We start from the raw sequence: 13,237 nt of genomic DNA, 5'->3' as shown, positions 1-13,237 counted from the left end.
GGGGGGGGTCAGGATCTGGGGGTCCCCTTTGTTAAAGGGGTCTTCCAGATTCTGATAAACCTCCCGCCCGCATACCCCCACAACCACCGGGCAAGGGTTGTGGGGATGAGACCCTTGTCCCCATCAACATGGGGACATCCTCCCCATGTTGAGGGCATGTGGCCTGGTGCGGTTCAGGAGAGGGGGGGGGCCGCACTCTGTCCCCCCCTCTTTTCTGCGGCCGGCCAGGTCAACGTGCTCGGATAAGGGTCTGGTGTGGATTTTTAGGGGGACTCCACGCCATTTTTTTTTTCAATTTGGGGTGGAGTTCCCCTTAAAATCCACACCAGACCTGAAGGGTCTGGAATGGATATTTGCCGGGAACCGCACGTCTTTTTTTTTGGGGGTTTTTACGGCGGGGTTCCCCTTAATATCCATTCCAGACCTGAAGGGCCTGGTAATTTAATTTGGAGGGACCCCCTTTTTTTTTTTTTTTTTTTTAATGAGCAATGACTCTATTCTTTATAGCCATGAGTACTTTAACCACTTGCCCACCGGGTTAATTCTGGCACTTCTCTCCTTCATGTGAAAATCACAATTTTGTGGCTAGAAAATTAATCAGAACCCCCAAACATTATATATTTTTTTTTTAGCAGACATCCTAGGGAATAAAATGGCAGTCATTGCAATACTTTTTGTCACACCGTATTTGCGCAGCGGTCTTACAAGCGCACTTTTTTTGGATAAAAATCACTTTTTTGAATTAAAAAATAAGACAACAATACATTTTGCCCAATTTTTTTCTATATTGTGAAAGATAATGTTACGCCGAGTAAAATGATACCCAACATGTCACGCTTAAAAATTGCGCCCGCTCGTGGCATGGCGTCAAACTTTTACCCTTTAAAAAACTCGATAGGCGACGTTTAAAAAATTCTACAGGTTGCATTTTTTGAGTTGCAGAGTAGGTCTAGGGCTAGAATTATTGCTCTCACTCTAACGATCGCGGCGATACCTCACTTGTGTGGTTTGAATACTGTTTTCATATGCGGGCGCTACTCGCGTATGCGTTTGCTTCTGTGCGCGAGCTCGTCGCGACGGGGCGCTTTAAAATTTATTTTTGGGGTTTTCTTATTTATTTTTATTTAGTTTTATAATGTTTTACACTGAAATAAAAAAATAAAAAAAAAATGATCAGTTTTCTTCCTATTACAAGGGATGTAAACATTCCTTGTAATAGGACTAGTGTGTGACAGGTCCTCTTTATGGAGAGAGGCGGGGTCAATAAGGCTGGAAAGCATGGTATTGAAAAAAAAAAAAAAAAGATCTCATGCTTTCAGCTGCAATCATGTTCGTTCACCACAGTGGTGTAGTGTATAGCACTTTGACCTAGCAGCAAAAGAGTCGTTGGTTCGAATCCCGCCCGTGACAGCATCTGCATGGAGTTTGCATGTTCTCCCTGTGCCTGCGTGGGTTTCCTCCCACAATATAAAAACACGCTGTAAATCGGTTCCGGTCTAAATAAGCCCTAATATGCAGTAGTATATTAAGGTTTGGTTCTGCCCTAGGCCTGACTACATATCTGCACCTCCTAATAGAAAAATGACCCACCCCTTCCTGTCAAGGTCACACCCTGTTTTTGTATAACCCCGCCCAGTAATTTTCAGGGGACCCACACACTAGTTCTGGGGGGGCACTGGATTCCCTTAACCACTTCCATACCAGGCACTTACGCACCTTCCCGCCCAAGCCAATTTTCAGCTTTCAACACTGTCGCACTTTGAATGGCAATTGCGCGGTCATACAACACTGTACCCAAACAAAATTGGCGTCCTTTTTTCCCCACAAATAGAGCTTTCTTTTGTTGTTATTTGATCACCTCTGCGTTTTTTTTTTGCGCAACAACTAAAAAAAGACTGCAAATTTTGAAACAAAAAAACCTTTTTCTTTTTTTAGGTTAATTTTTTTGTAAATAAGTTTTTCTCTTTCAATTACGGGCACTGATATGGCGGCACTGATGGGCCCCGATGAGATGGCACTGATGGACATCGATGAGGTAGTACTGACGGCACAGATGAGGTGGCATTGATTGGCGGCGCTGCTATGCGGCACTGATGGGCACTCATAGGCGGCACTGATGGGCACTCATGGGCGGCACAGATGGGCGGCACTTATGGGTGGCACTGATGGATACTTATGGGCGGCACTTATGGGTGGCACTGATGGATACTTATGGGTGGCACAGGTGGGCACTGATAGGTGGGCACTGTGCATGGATGGGCACTGTGGGGTGGCACTGATTTTCCCAGTCAGTGCCCATTTGTGGGCACTGATTGGCATCTTTTTTCTTATTTTTTAATGCTTTTTGTTTTTTTGTTCTATATTTTTTTTGTTTTTGCACACCCTGGTGGTCCAGGGTGGGCATCCCTGGTGGTCCAGTGTGGTGATCCGAGGGGGGGCTGCGCTGATAAACAATCAGCGCGAACGCCCCCTGTCAGGAGAGCCGCCGATCGGCTCTCCTATACTCGCGTCTGTAAGACGCGAGTGAGGAAGAGCCATCGATGGCTCTTCCTGTTTACATCGTGATCAGCCGTGATTGGACACGGCTGATCACGTGGTAAAGAGTCTCCGTCTCCGTGAGAGACTCTTTACCGAGATCGGAGATGCAGGGTGTCAGACTGACACCCCGCATCACCGATCGCCGCGCTGCGTGCCCCCACAGGCGCGTGCGGCATGAAATCCTGCAGGACGTCCTGTCAGGATTGTGTAACCACTTCCCGGACGTAAATCGGCCATAGGCTGGGCGGGAAGTGGTTAATTTGCATAGTTTTTCTCTCACTTCCTGTTTGGCTATGGGGCAGGAAGTGAAGGCAAATCTCCCCAATTGGACACAGATAATACAAAATGAACTGACAGGGCCTATAACCCTCCCTCACTCTATCCAAAATGAAAGAAAATAAAACTTGTTGATTATAGTTCTTGTCAGGGGCGGACTGACCATTGAGTCACTCGGGCACTGCCCGAGGGCCCCATGCCACTAGGGGGCCCCATCCGGGTTGCCAGGCTCAGTAAAACCAGGGACAGTATGTAAAAATCTGTGTTTTTTTTAGATCTGTCCCTGATATGTCCGAAAATGACATGCTTTTAATGTGAATATCCCAAGATTTTAGCTGCCCGCCTCTGCACTACCTCCTGGCGTGGTGGTCATCTGTAAGCCAGAGGGGCCCCATAATCTTCTATTGCCCGGGGGCCCCATGAGTTGTCAGTCCGCCCCTGGTTCTAGTTTAAGCACAAATTTCATAGAGTTTTATTGAGAGCCCTAAGAAAATATAACCATGCCAATAGGCCAGGATAGAGCGTTGCTAATATGTAGGAATGTGTGTGTTAGAGCACCCCACCCAATGTTAACTAAAAAATTATTAATTTGCAAATAAGTATTATCTGCTCATTTTTTTGGGGATGTCTGCACCCCTGATAGTGACAACATTTGTGAGGTGTCTTCACCCTTTCTAATTCATTCACTTCCTGTCACATAGCCAAACAGGAAGTGAGGGTAAAACCTTACTAATATATTTTCTTGTGGACACAGAGATCAATCTAAATAGTTTCCCATTATGTAAATTGCACTCTAGCATTTTGCTGTGTACACCCCAAATTATTAGGGATCTTGGACTTTGGGGTCCATTTACTAAAGGCAAATCCACTCCTACAAGTGGACAAGCAAGGAAGAAAACAAAACAACTTTGCTTCTACAGGATTGGATGTTAAAACCATCAGTGCTTCCTCTCAGATTTTCAGCAACTATGCTTGTACTGCAGAGTGGCTTTGCCTTTACTAAACCCCAAACTAAATAATCATTTGGGGCAGGGATCCTCAAACTACGGCCCTCCAGCTGTTGTAGAACTACACATCCCATGAGGCCTTGTAATGCACTGACATTCACAGACATGACTAGGCATGATGGGAATTGTAGTTCCTGAACAACTGGAGGGCCGTAGTTTGAAGACCCATGATTTGGGGTGTACACAGCAGTGCTGGAGTGCAATTTGCTTAATGGGGACACTAGTTAGATTGACCGGTGTCCCCAAGAAATGACACTGGTAGGGTTTTAACCTCACTTCCTGTTCAGCTGTGTGACAGGAAGTGAAGCCAATTTTAAGAAAAGGGACACAAAGCTCAACACAAAAATAAAAAAACACAAAGCAGGGGTTCTAACACTCACTTGGCTTCCCTCAAACACCCACAATTTGAATAGGATTGCCTTGCGCTAGATTTAAGCACAGTGCTGTAAATCAGCACGTCAAGCCTGTCCACCAATAGCAAACCCCCCCCCCCACAGGCCATGTTTGCAGGTTTTCCTTCATCTTGCACATGTGCTTTAAAATAGTCTGGACAGCAATTCTTGATAAGAGAAATCCCCAAAACATGTCCTGTCGGGGGTACTTGAGGGCTGAGGACCACTGCAGAATAAATAAAATACTTACCAGTTTTTGTCTTTAAAGTCAGGGAGAATAAACATGGCAAACATTTCATGATTACACACCAGGAAAGAAGCTTAGACAAAAATCACACATAATTTGTTAGGCCCAAACCTATTTCAGCTGCAGCTGTCAAAATATGTAGCATGAAAAAGTAACAAAAGACAAACTTAACAATTTTAAAGTAATTTTTATTGGTCAACAAAACAAGGAAAGCAAAAAAAGACAAACAAAAATACATTTCAAAATTCTAATTAACCATAGCTTTACACATTTTTCATAAAATAAGGCCACATAGACAAATACATCAAAGTGAACATTATTTAAAAATAAACCAAAACCATTGGCAAAATAAAACAAAACCCATGCAACAAACCACATTTGTGTTTAGCAACAGCATTTCTGCCAGCCTGCCCCTTCTGAGGGCAGCTGAGGACTGATCGATCCAAGCTTTTTATAACAGTGCTAGTAATGAAGCAATTGAAATCACATGAACAAATTGCAGTCTCTAGTTTGGGTGAGCTTGTAATTGGGCACACCTGCAATTAACCCAAACCACGCTCTATGAGCATCCAATGAGTGTTTTTCACCTTTTAAAAAGAAAGGATATTTTTTTTCTAAGTGTTTGAGCATGCTCAGTTCATCACACATGTAGGAACCAAGCTGCAATGGAATGAGAGCTTTTTTTTTTTGGTTTCCCCTGATCTGATGCTTTCCAGCCTGAAGGGGAGGTGTTAAAGACAGAAGTAAACACGCACATTTAATAATCTATTTGTGTGAAAAAAAAGGTTGCCAATTTTGTTTGGGAGCCACGTCGCACGACTGCGCAATTGTCAGTTAAAGCGACGCCGCGCCGAATCACAAAAACTTGCCCGGTCATTGACCAGAAATATGGTCCGGGCTCAAGTGGTTAAAAATTAACAAAACACAAAAGTGAGCCCAATTTTTGGGGATAATGTGAAAGATGATGTTACACTGAGTAAATAGATACCTTACATGTCACGCTTTACTATTGGAAACACTCCTGCAATGGGGCCAAAATGAATTCCGTGAATATCCCCATAGGCGACCTTTTATTTTTTTTTCCAGGTTACCAGTTTATAGTTACAAAGAAAGTCTAGTGGTAAAAGTATTGCTCTCGCTCTAACGCACGCGTCAATACCTCACATGTGTGGTTTGAACGATGTTTATATATGTGGGCGGGACTTGCGTAAGTCCCGCCCACATATGTAAAAATTATTTTTACTTTTTGCTATAATAAATATCCCCAAAAATATATATTCAAAAAACTAAAAAACCCCTCAGTTTAGGCCGATACGTATTCTACATCTTTTTGGTTCCAAAAAATCGCAAATAGCGTTTAGTGTTTGGTTTTTGCAAAAGGTATAGCGTCTACAAATTTTTTTTTTTTGTTGTTTTAACTAGTTATTGGGGCGATCAGCGATTTTTATCGGTACTGCGACATTATGGCGGACACATCGAACACTTTTTTGGAACCATTGGCATTTTTCTAGCGATCAGTGCTGTAAAAAATGCATTGCTTACTCAAAAAATGCCACTGGCAGGGAAGGGGTTAACACTAGGTGCGAGGGAGGGGTTAAATATGTTCCCTGGGTGTGTTCTAACTGTAGGGGGGGGGGATGGGACTGACATGTGTAAATGACAGATCGCTGTTCATGAAGGGGAACTCCAGACCCCCCCAAAAAAAATAAGGTGGGTTCCCTCCAGGTGCATACCAGGCTCTTAGGCTTGGTCTGGAACATAAGGGGTTAAACCGGGGCCCAAAAAAATAGCGTGGCCCCCCCCCCAAGATCCAAACCAAGCCCTTATCCCAGGCACGCAGTCTGGTCAGACAGGAATGGGGGTGGGGACGAGCGAGCGCCCCCCTCCCTCCTGAGCCATACCAGACCACATGCCCTCAACATGGGGGAGTGTGTGCTGTGGGGGAGGGGGGCACTGCCCCCCCACCCCAAAGCACTCTTGCCCCCATGTCGATAGGGACAAGAGCCTCTTCCCGACAACCCTGGCCGTTGGTTGTCGGGGTATGCGGGCGGAGAGCTTATCAGAATCTGAGTGACCCCTTTAATAAAGGGGTCCCCAGATTCCGGCCCCCCACCCTATGTGAATGAGTATGGGGTACATCGTACCTCTACCCATTCACATGGGGGAAATGTAAAGTAAAAAAAACACACCACACAGAATAAAATATTTTATTAATCTGCTCCGGAGCCCCCCCTTTCTTCTTTAGCTCTCTTAGAAGGGGGGGTTTCTTCTCTCCCGATCTTCCGCCGGGACCCTGGGCTTCGGTGATTTCTGCCGGGGGAGGGCGCCATCCCTCGGTCCTCTCCGGAGCCTTCCGCCGGATGCCCCCACCCCATTTAAGCTCTTTTTCATTAGGGAGGGGCATCCGGACTTCGGGGTCTTCTGCCGGGGGATGGCGCCTATCCCCCGGTCTTTCCGGTGCCTTCCGCCAGGGTTCCGGTCTTCCTGGTCTTCTGCCGGGGGTGCGCCAACTCCCCGGTCTTTTCTCTTCTGTCTTCTCTGCTCCCTCTTCTGCCTGGCTCCCCCGCGGAGCCAGGGCTTTCTTCCGTCTTCTTTCTTCTCTCTTCCTTCTTCTGCCTGTCTCCTCCGGGAGCCCAGGGCTTGTCTCCGCTGTCTTCTTCCTTCTCTTCCATTCGATGTTGACACGACGAGGTTCCGCGCTGACATGCCGTGTCAGCGGCGGGCATGGACTTATATAGGGTAATGCCACCATGTGACCTCAACCCATGTGACATCACATTCCCTGGGCATGATGGGAATGTGATGTCACATGGGTTGAGGTCACATGGTGGCATTGCCCTATATAAGTCCATGCCCACTGCTCAGACGGCATTCCAGCGCTGGACCTCGTCGTGTCAACATCCAATGGAAGAGAAGGGAGAAGACAGCGGAGACAAGCCCTGTGCTCCGCGGAGGAGACAGGCAGAAGAAGGAAGGGAGAATAAAGAAGACGGAAGAAAGCCCTGGCTCCGCGGGGGAGCCAGGCAGAAGAGGGAGCAGAGAAGACAGAAGAGAAAAGACCGGGGAGTTGGCGCACCCCCGGCAGAAGACCAGGAAGACCGGAACCCTGGCGGAAGGCACCGGAAAGACCGGGGGATAGGCGCCATCCCCCGGCAGAAGACCCCGAAGTCCGGATGCCCCTCCCTAATGAAAAAGAGCTTAAATGGGGTGGGGGCATCCGGCGGAAGGCTCCGGAGAGGACCGAGGGATGGCGCCCTCCCCCGGCAGAAATCACCGAAGCCCAGGGTCCCGGCGGAAGATCGGGAGAGAAGAAACCCCCCCTTCTAAGAGAGCTAAAGAAGAAAGGGGGGGCTCCGGAGCAGATTAATAAAATATTTTATTCTGTGTGGTGTTTTTTTTTTACTTTACATTTCCCCCATGTGAATGGGTAGAGGTACGATGTACCCCATACTCATTCACATAGGGTGGGGGGCCGGCATCTGGGGGCCCCCTTATTAAAGGGAGCTCACAGATTCCGATTAGCCCCGCCCGCATACCCCGACAACCAATGGCAAGGGTTGTCGGGAAGAGGCTCTTGTCCCTATCGACATGGGGGCAAGAGTGCTGTGGGGTGGGGGGGCAGTGCCCCCCTCCCCCACAGCACACACTCCCCCATGTTGAGGGCATGCGGTCTGGTACGGCTCAGGAGGGGGGGGGCGCTCGCTCGTCCCCTCCCCCATTCCTGTCCGGGCCAGACTGCATGCTTGGGATGAGGGCTTGGTTTGGATTCGGCGGGTTTAACCCCTCACGTTCCGGACCAAGCCTAAGAGCCTAATGTAGCCCTGAAGGGGGACCCGCGCCGATTTCAAGTTTGAAATTTGGCGCCGAGTTCCCCTTCAGGGCTGAAAACAGCTCGGAGATTCCCGTGCGCCGCGTCACGCAGCGCATTCACGGGTACGCCACTTGGTATTTACCAAGATTTTCACGGCGTACTGACAGGGCGCACGGGAATCCCTGACTTTTCTCTCTGCGCATGCCCAGTATGCAAATGAACCTCCCGAGGTTCAGGCGCACTGTGCAAGCGTACGGGGATCTGTTTTCAAAAAACACTTTCCCTTTCAATTCGGCCCGCCAAACACTTCAAAACACATGTCACTTCACTTCCCCTGCATCCCCCCACCTCCCCCCTTAATAAACTCCCGCCCAAACCCCCGCAATTTATAGTTTAATGTGCCGTGCGCCAGGTCTGTACTGGTGCACAATGCACCCTCTCCTGGGCGCACGGAGCACATTAGTAACTAGGGAAATACACTGCACTAGCAGCGTATTTCTTTAGTAAATGGCCAAACGGCTGCTACTCCTGCTTTTACTCCATGAGTCATGGAGTAAAGGCTTGGTAAATCAGGCCCATTGTGTCAAAATTGTTCTCTCTAATGTCTAAAAAGTATGTTGTAAACTGCAAGGTCACCAAAACAGTGTGTCATTGATAAAAAGGAGGAAAAGTTGTTTGTCTTTTCTTTAAAACAGTATATACTCTATGACGTCTACCTTGCCCATGCCAATAAATGCCATCTATTTACAGTCTACAGTAAAAATAGCAGGGGATAAATGTATCGGCAATCAAAGTAACTACCAAATCATTATGTTTAATTAAGTAATATGCAATTCACTGCCCTGGTGAAAGCAAAACTGAACACAGGTCAGTTTAGAATTTCTTTTACTTTGTTATAAACTAAGGCCCAGATTCTCATACAATTACGTTGCTCCTGGGCAGCGTAACGTATGTGTTTTACGTTACACCGCCGCAGTTTTACAGCGTTAGTGCCTGATTCTCAGAACACTTACCTGTAAACTTGCGGCGGTGTATCGTAAAAGCGCTCGGCGCAAGCCCGCCCAATTCAAATGGGGCGGGCACCATTTAAATTAGACGCGTTCCCGCGCCAAGCGTACTGCGCATGCGCCGTCGGGTAAATTACCCGATGTGCATTGCGCTAAATGACGTTGCACCCAGGGCTGTGGAGTCGGTAGATAAATTTTCCGATTCCGACTCCGACTCCTCAGTTTTATGTACTTCCGACTCCGACTCCCCGACTCCGACTCCTCTGTATTAATATGCGAATGTATTTTATACATTCCTTGAGGGAAAGAAACGCAACCTACCACAGGACTACTGGCTGGGAAGCCAACAGTCTACTGTATTGCACAGTTTAAGCAAAAGACAAACACAATGAAAACCACGTTTTATTAATTTTTTTGTATTAATCAATCAAGTGGCTGGATAGTAGCAGCAGGCATAAACATCAGGAACAGGATCTTTACCAGTTCAAAAATACAAACCACATTATTTGGTTGTTTTAGAACAAAAACAAAGCTTATCTATAATGAACCAAAAACAAAATCTGTAAAACCTAGAAATGGTTTATATTAATCTTGAAATGTAGTTATAGGCTTAGCAAATGCAAATCAATTCAATGTAGAGTTCTAAGGAAGAGAATTGCCTCTGCCAGATCCTCTTTCATAGAGGCTCTTAAGTCAGACTTTATTATTTTTAGGGCTGAAAATAATCTTTCGACACTGACTTGGGTGGGTGGCATTGCAGTAACTATTCTGGCCACATCACTAACGATCTCTGGATAAACAAGGATGGCTTCTTCAACAGTAAGTTTTGATGAGCGATCATACTTTTCAACTTCTTTTAGTGCTTTATAAAACTCCTGTTGGAATTTTTTTATTTGGACACTTACTGGTTCTCTAACATGCGTTCCCTGTAAAAGCAGAACACATCACTATGGAAAGTATAAGTATTGCAGCTCCTAATTATGCGTTGTGTGCCATATAGTGAAGCACATGAAAAGCATGCTTCTTCACGGTCACTTAACGTGTTCGTTTTGCGGTTACGTGAGGCACTGCATGCATTGGTCTTTATTCTTACAGTAGAGAAGTCATTAATTATAACTTTTTGTGAATTGGGACATTTAAACTTGCTTTTTTTTTTTATTCCAATCTAAATTTAGTAGGAGTCGGAGTCATTGTTTGCCGACTCCGACTCCGACTCCAGGTACCCAAAATTTTCCTCGACTCCGACTCCACAGCCCTGGTTGCACCGACGTCATTTGCTTAGACGTTAACGTAAATGGCGTCCAGCGCCATTCACGGACGTTTTACGCAAACGATGTAGATTTTGAAAATTTTGACGCGGGAACGACGGCCATACTTAACATTGGCTGTGCCTCATAGACCCCAGGGGCAACGTTATGTGTCACAAAGGCTACAGAAACATTGTAAATTCTCTGCGTCGAGCGCGCGTACGTTCGGGAATCGTCATAATTTGCTAATTTACATAAGCGACGGGGAAAACGACGTCGGCGACACCTAGCGGCGAAAACAAAAAAGTGTTTAAGATCTGACAGCGTAAGAGCCTTACGCCTGTCAGATCTAATGGGTATCTATGCGTAACTGATTCTAAGAATCAGTCGCATAGATACCCGGGGCCAGATTAGAACTTACGACGGCGCAAATGGTGTTGCGCCGTCGTAACGCCTTTGAGAATCTGGGCCTAAGTCTGGACTGTTCCTTTTTTAAACACAAGAATTGCAAATTTCTTTAAATGTTCCAGCAGATTCCTGCTTATAATCATGTTCTTTTCGTCTCTGGTGTTATGAAATACACTTAGGCCGCGTACACACGGTCGTTCCAACCCAATGAGAATAAACCAAAAGTTCGGTTTCGTCGGTCCAAACCGACCGTGTGTATGGCCCATTGGTCTGTTGTCCTTCGGTCCAAAATTTTAAAACATGCTTTAAAATTGAACCGATGGACCGCTGACCGATCGGTCTAAACCGATGGTTAGTACAGAAAAGCATTGGTTCAAAACCTCCGCATGCTCAGAATCAAGTCGACGCATGCTTGGAAGCATTGAACTTCGTTTTTTTCAGCACGTTGTGTGTTTTACGTCACCGCGTTCTGACCCGATCGGTTTTTGGAACGATGGTGTGTACGCACATCAGACCGTCAGGCCACTTCAGCGGTGAACCAATGGAAACGGCCCGTCGGACCATTCTCATCGGTTTGGATCGACCGTGTGTACGCGGCCTTAGGTGTGAATATTTAGTGGCTGTTTGACCAGTAATAAAGTCAACAACTTATGTTTCTGGTGGTTAGGTACCATGTCATTAGTATATCTTCTTCAGATCCATGCTAAAGCCGAATGACGGCTACAGCATGAACCTGCTTTGCTGGGAGGCCATCAATAGATGTCCCCTTTGCACACTCCCCGCGCATCCCCTGCAGGGTGCACAGTGATCACAGAGTCACTGAGATCCCGGGCCCTTACCACGTGACAACTGATCATGTGATGTAAACTTGATGTAATCTATTTTTTTCCTCTTCACACTGACAGCATTAGGAGAAAAAAAGCCAATCATCAGCTTTTGTGCAAGGGACATCAGGCCCAAAGAGGAAGAGGCACATCCGCCTCATCTGTGCCCACCAGTACTGCCTGCCAATGCCACCTGCCAGTGCCACAAATCAGTGTCCACCAGTGCAAAACAGTGACACCTATCAATGCCCATGAGTGACACCTATCAATGCCCATAAGTGGTGCCAATCAGTGCCTCATCAGTGCCACCTAGCAGTGCTGTCTATCAGTGTCACCTACCAGTGCTGATCAGTGCCCATCATTACCACCCATCAGTGTCCATCACTGCAACCCCTCAGTGCCCATCACTGCCACCCATCAGTGCCCATCACTGCCAGCTATTAGTACCACCTATCAGTGCCACCTATTAGTGCCACTTCTCAGTGCCCACCAGTGCCACCTATCAATTACCTTCAGTGCCACCCATCATTGCCACCTCTCAGTGCCCCCTATCAGACCCACCAATGCCACCTATCAGTGCCCACCAGTGCCACCTATCAGTGCCCATCAATGCAGCCCATCGGTGCCCATCAGTGCAGCCCATCGGTGCCCATCAGTGCAGCCTCATCAGCGTACATCAATAAAGGAGAAAATGACCTGTTTGCAAAATTTAATATAAAACGGTTTTGTATTTTTTTTTATTCGGTTTTTTAAAAAAAAAATATTAAAAATAAAAACCGCTGAGGTGATCAAATACCACCAAAAAAGGCTCTATTTGTGGCAAAAAAATGATAAAACAAATACTTGGGTACATTGTTGTATGACCGCACAATTGTTATTCAAAGAGTGAGAGCTCTGAAAGCTGAAAATTGGTCTGGGCAGGAGGGGGTTTAAGCGCCCAGTAAGCAAGTTGATTTTATCTAAATGCATACTTGTAATGTTAGAGGAAACCAGCATAATAGCAGAAAAAAAATATCCTGCATGTGGATTAGGTAGTGCAATTGGACTTACTACTCATAGTTCAACAAAACCCTGTAATTTCCTGAATATTTGAACGTAGGTCCGTCTGATGTGTGAACAATCACACAATCACACAATTATTGGTTCAAGGCAAATGTACAACAATGGACATGTATAACAAAAAAGAATATGAGAGGCAATCTCTAGACCAATCCACTCTATTGAAAATGTCCAAATAATGTTTTAGCTTTAGCTCCAGCAAGCTTCAGCTTGCCTAGGGATACCGTTTTATTATTGTGCCCAATGTTTCCTAATACTTTCTGTATAGTATACTTATACTTTTGCCACTTTCCACAAAACTCTAGTTTACAAACAAAAATAAGTGCATTGAAAAGGTAACAAGAATGACAGCAAAAATTACACATTGAAAATCCAAGAGACACTTTTGGTCTTTTAATATACTGTATGCAAGTTAAATTTA

The sequence above is a fragment of the Rana temporaria genome, chromosome 9 (genome assembly GCF_905171775.1).
Source record: "Rana temporaria chromosome 9, aRanTem1.1, whole genome shotgun sequence".
NCBI classification, from domain to species: Eukaryota; Metazoa; Chordata; class Amphibia; order Anura; family Ranidae; genus Rana; species Rana temporaria.
This window is presented reverse-complemented; position numbering follows the sequence as displayed.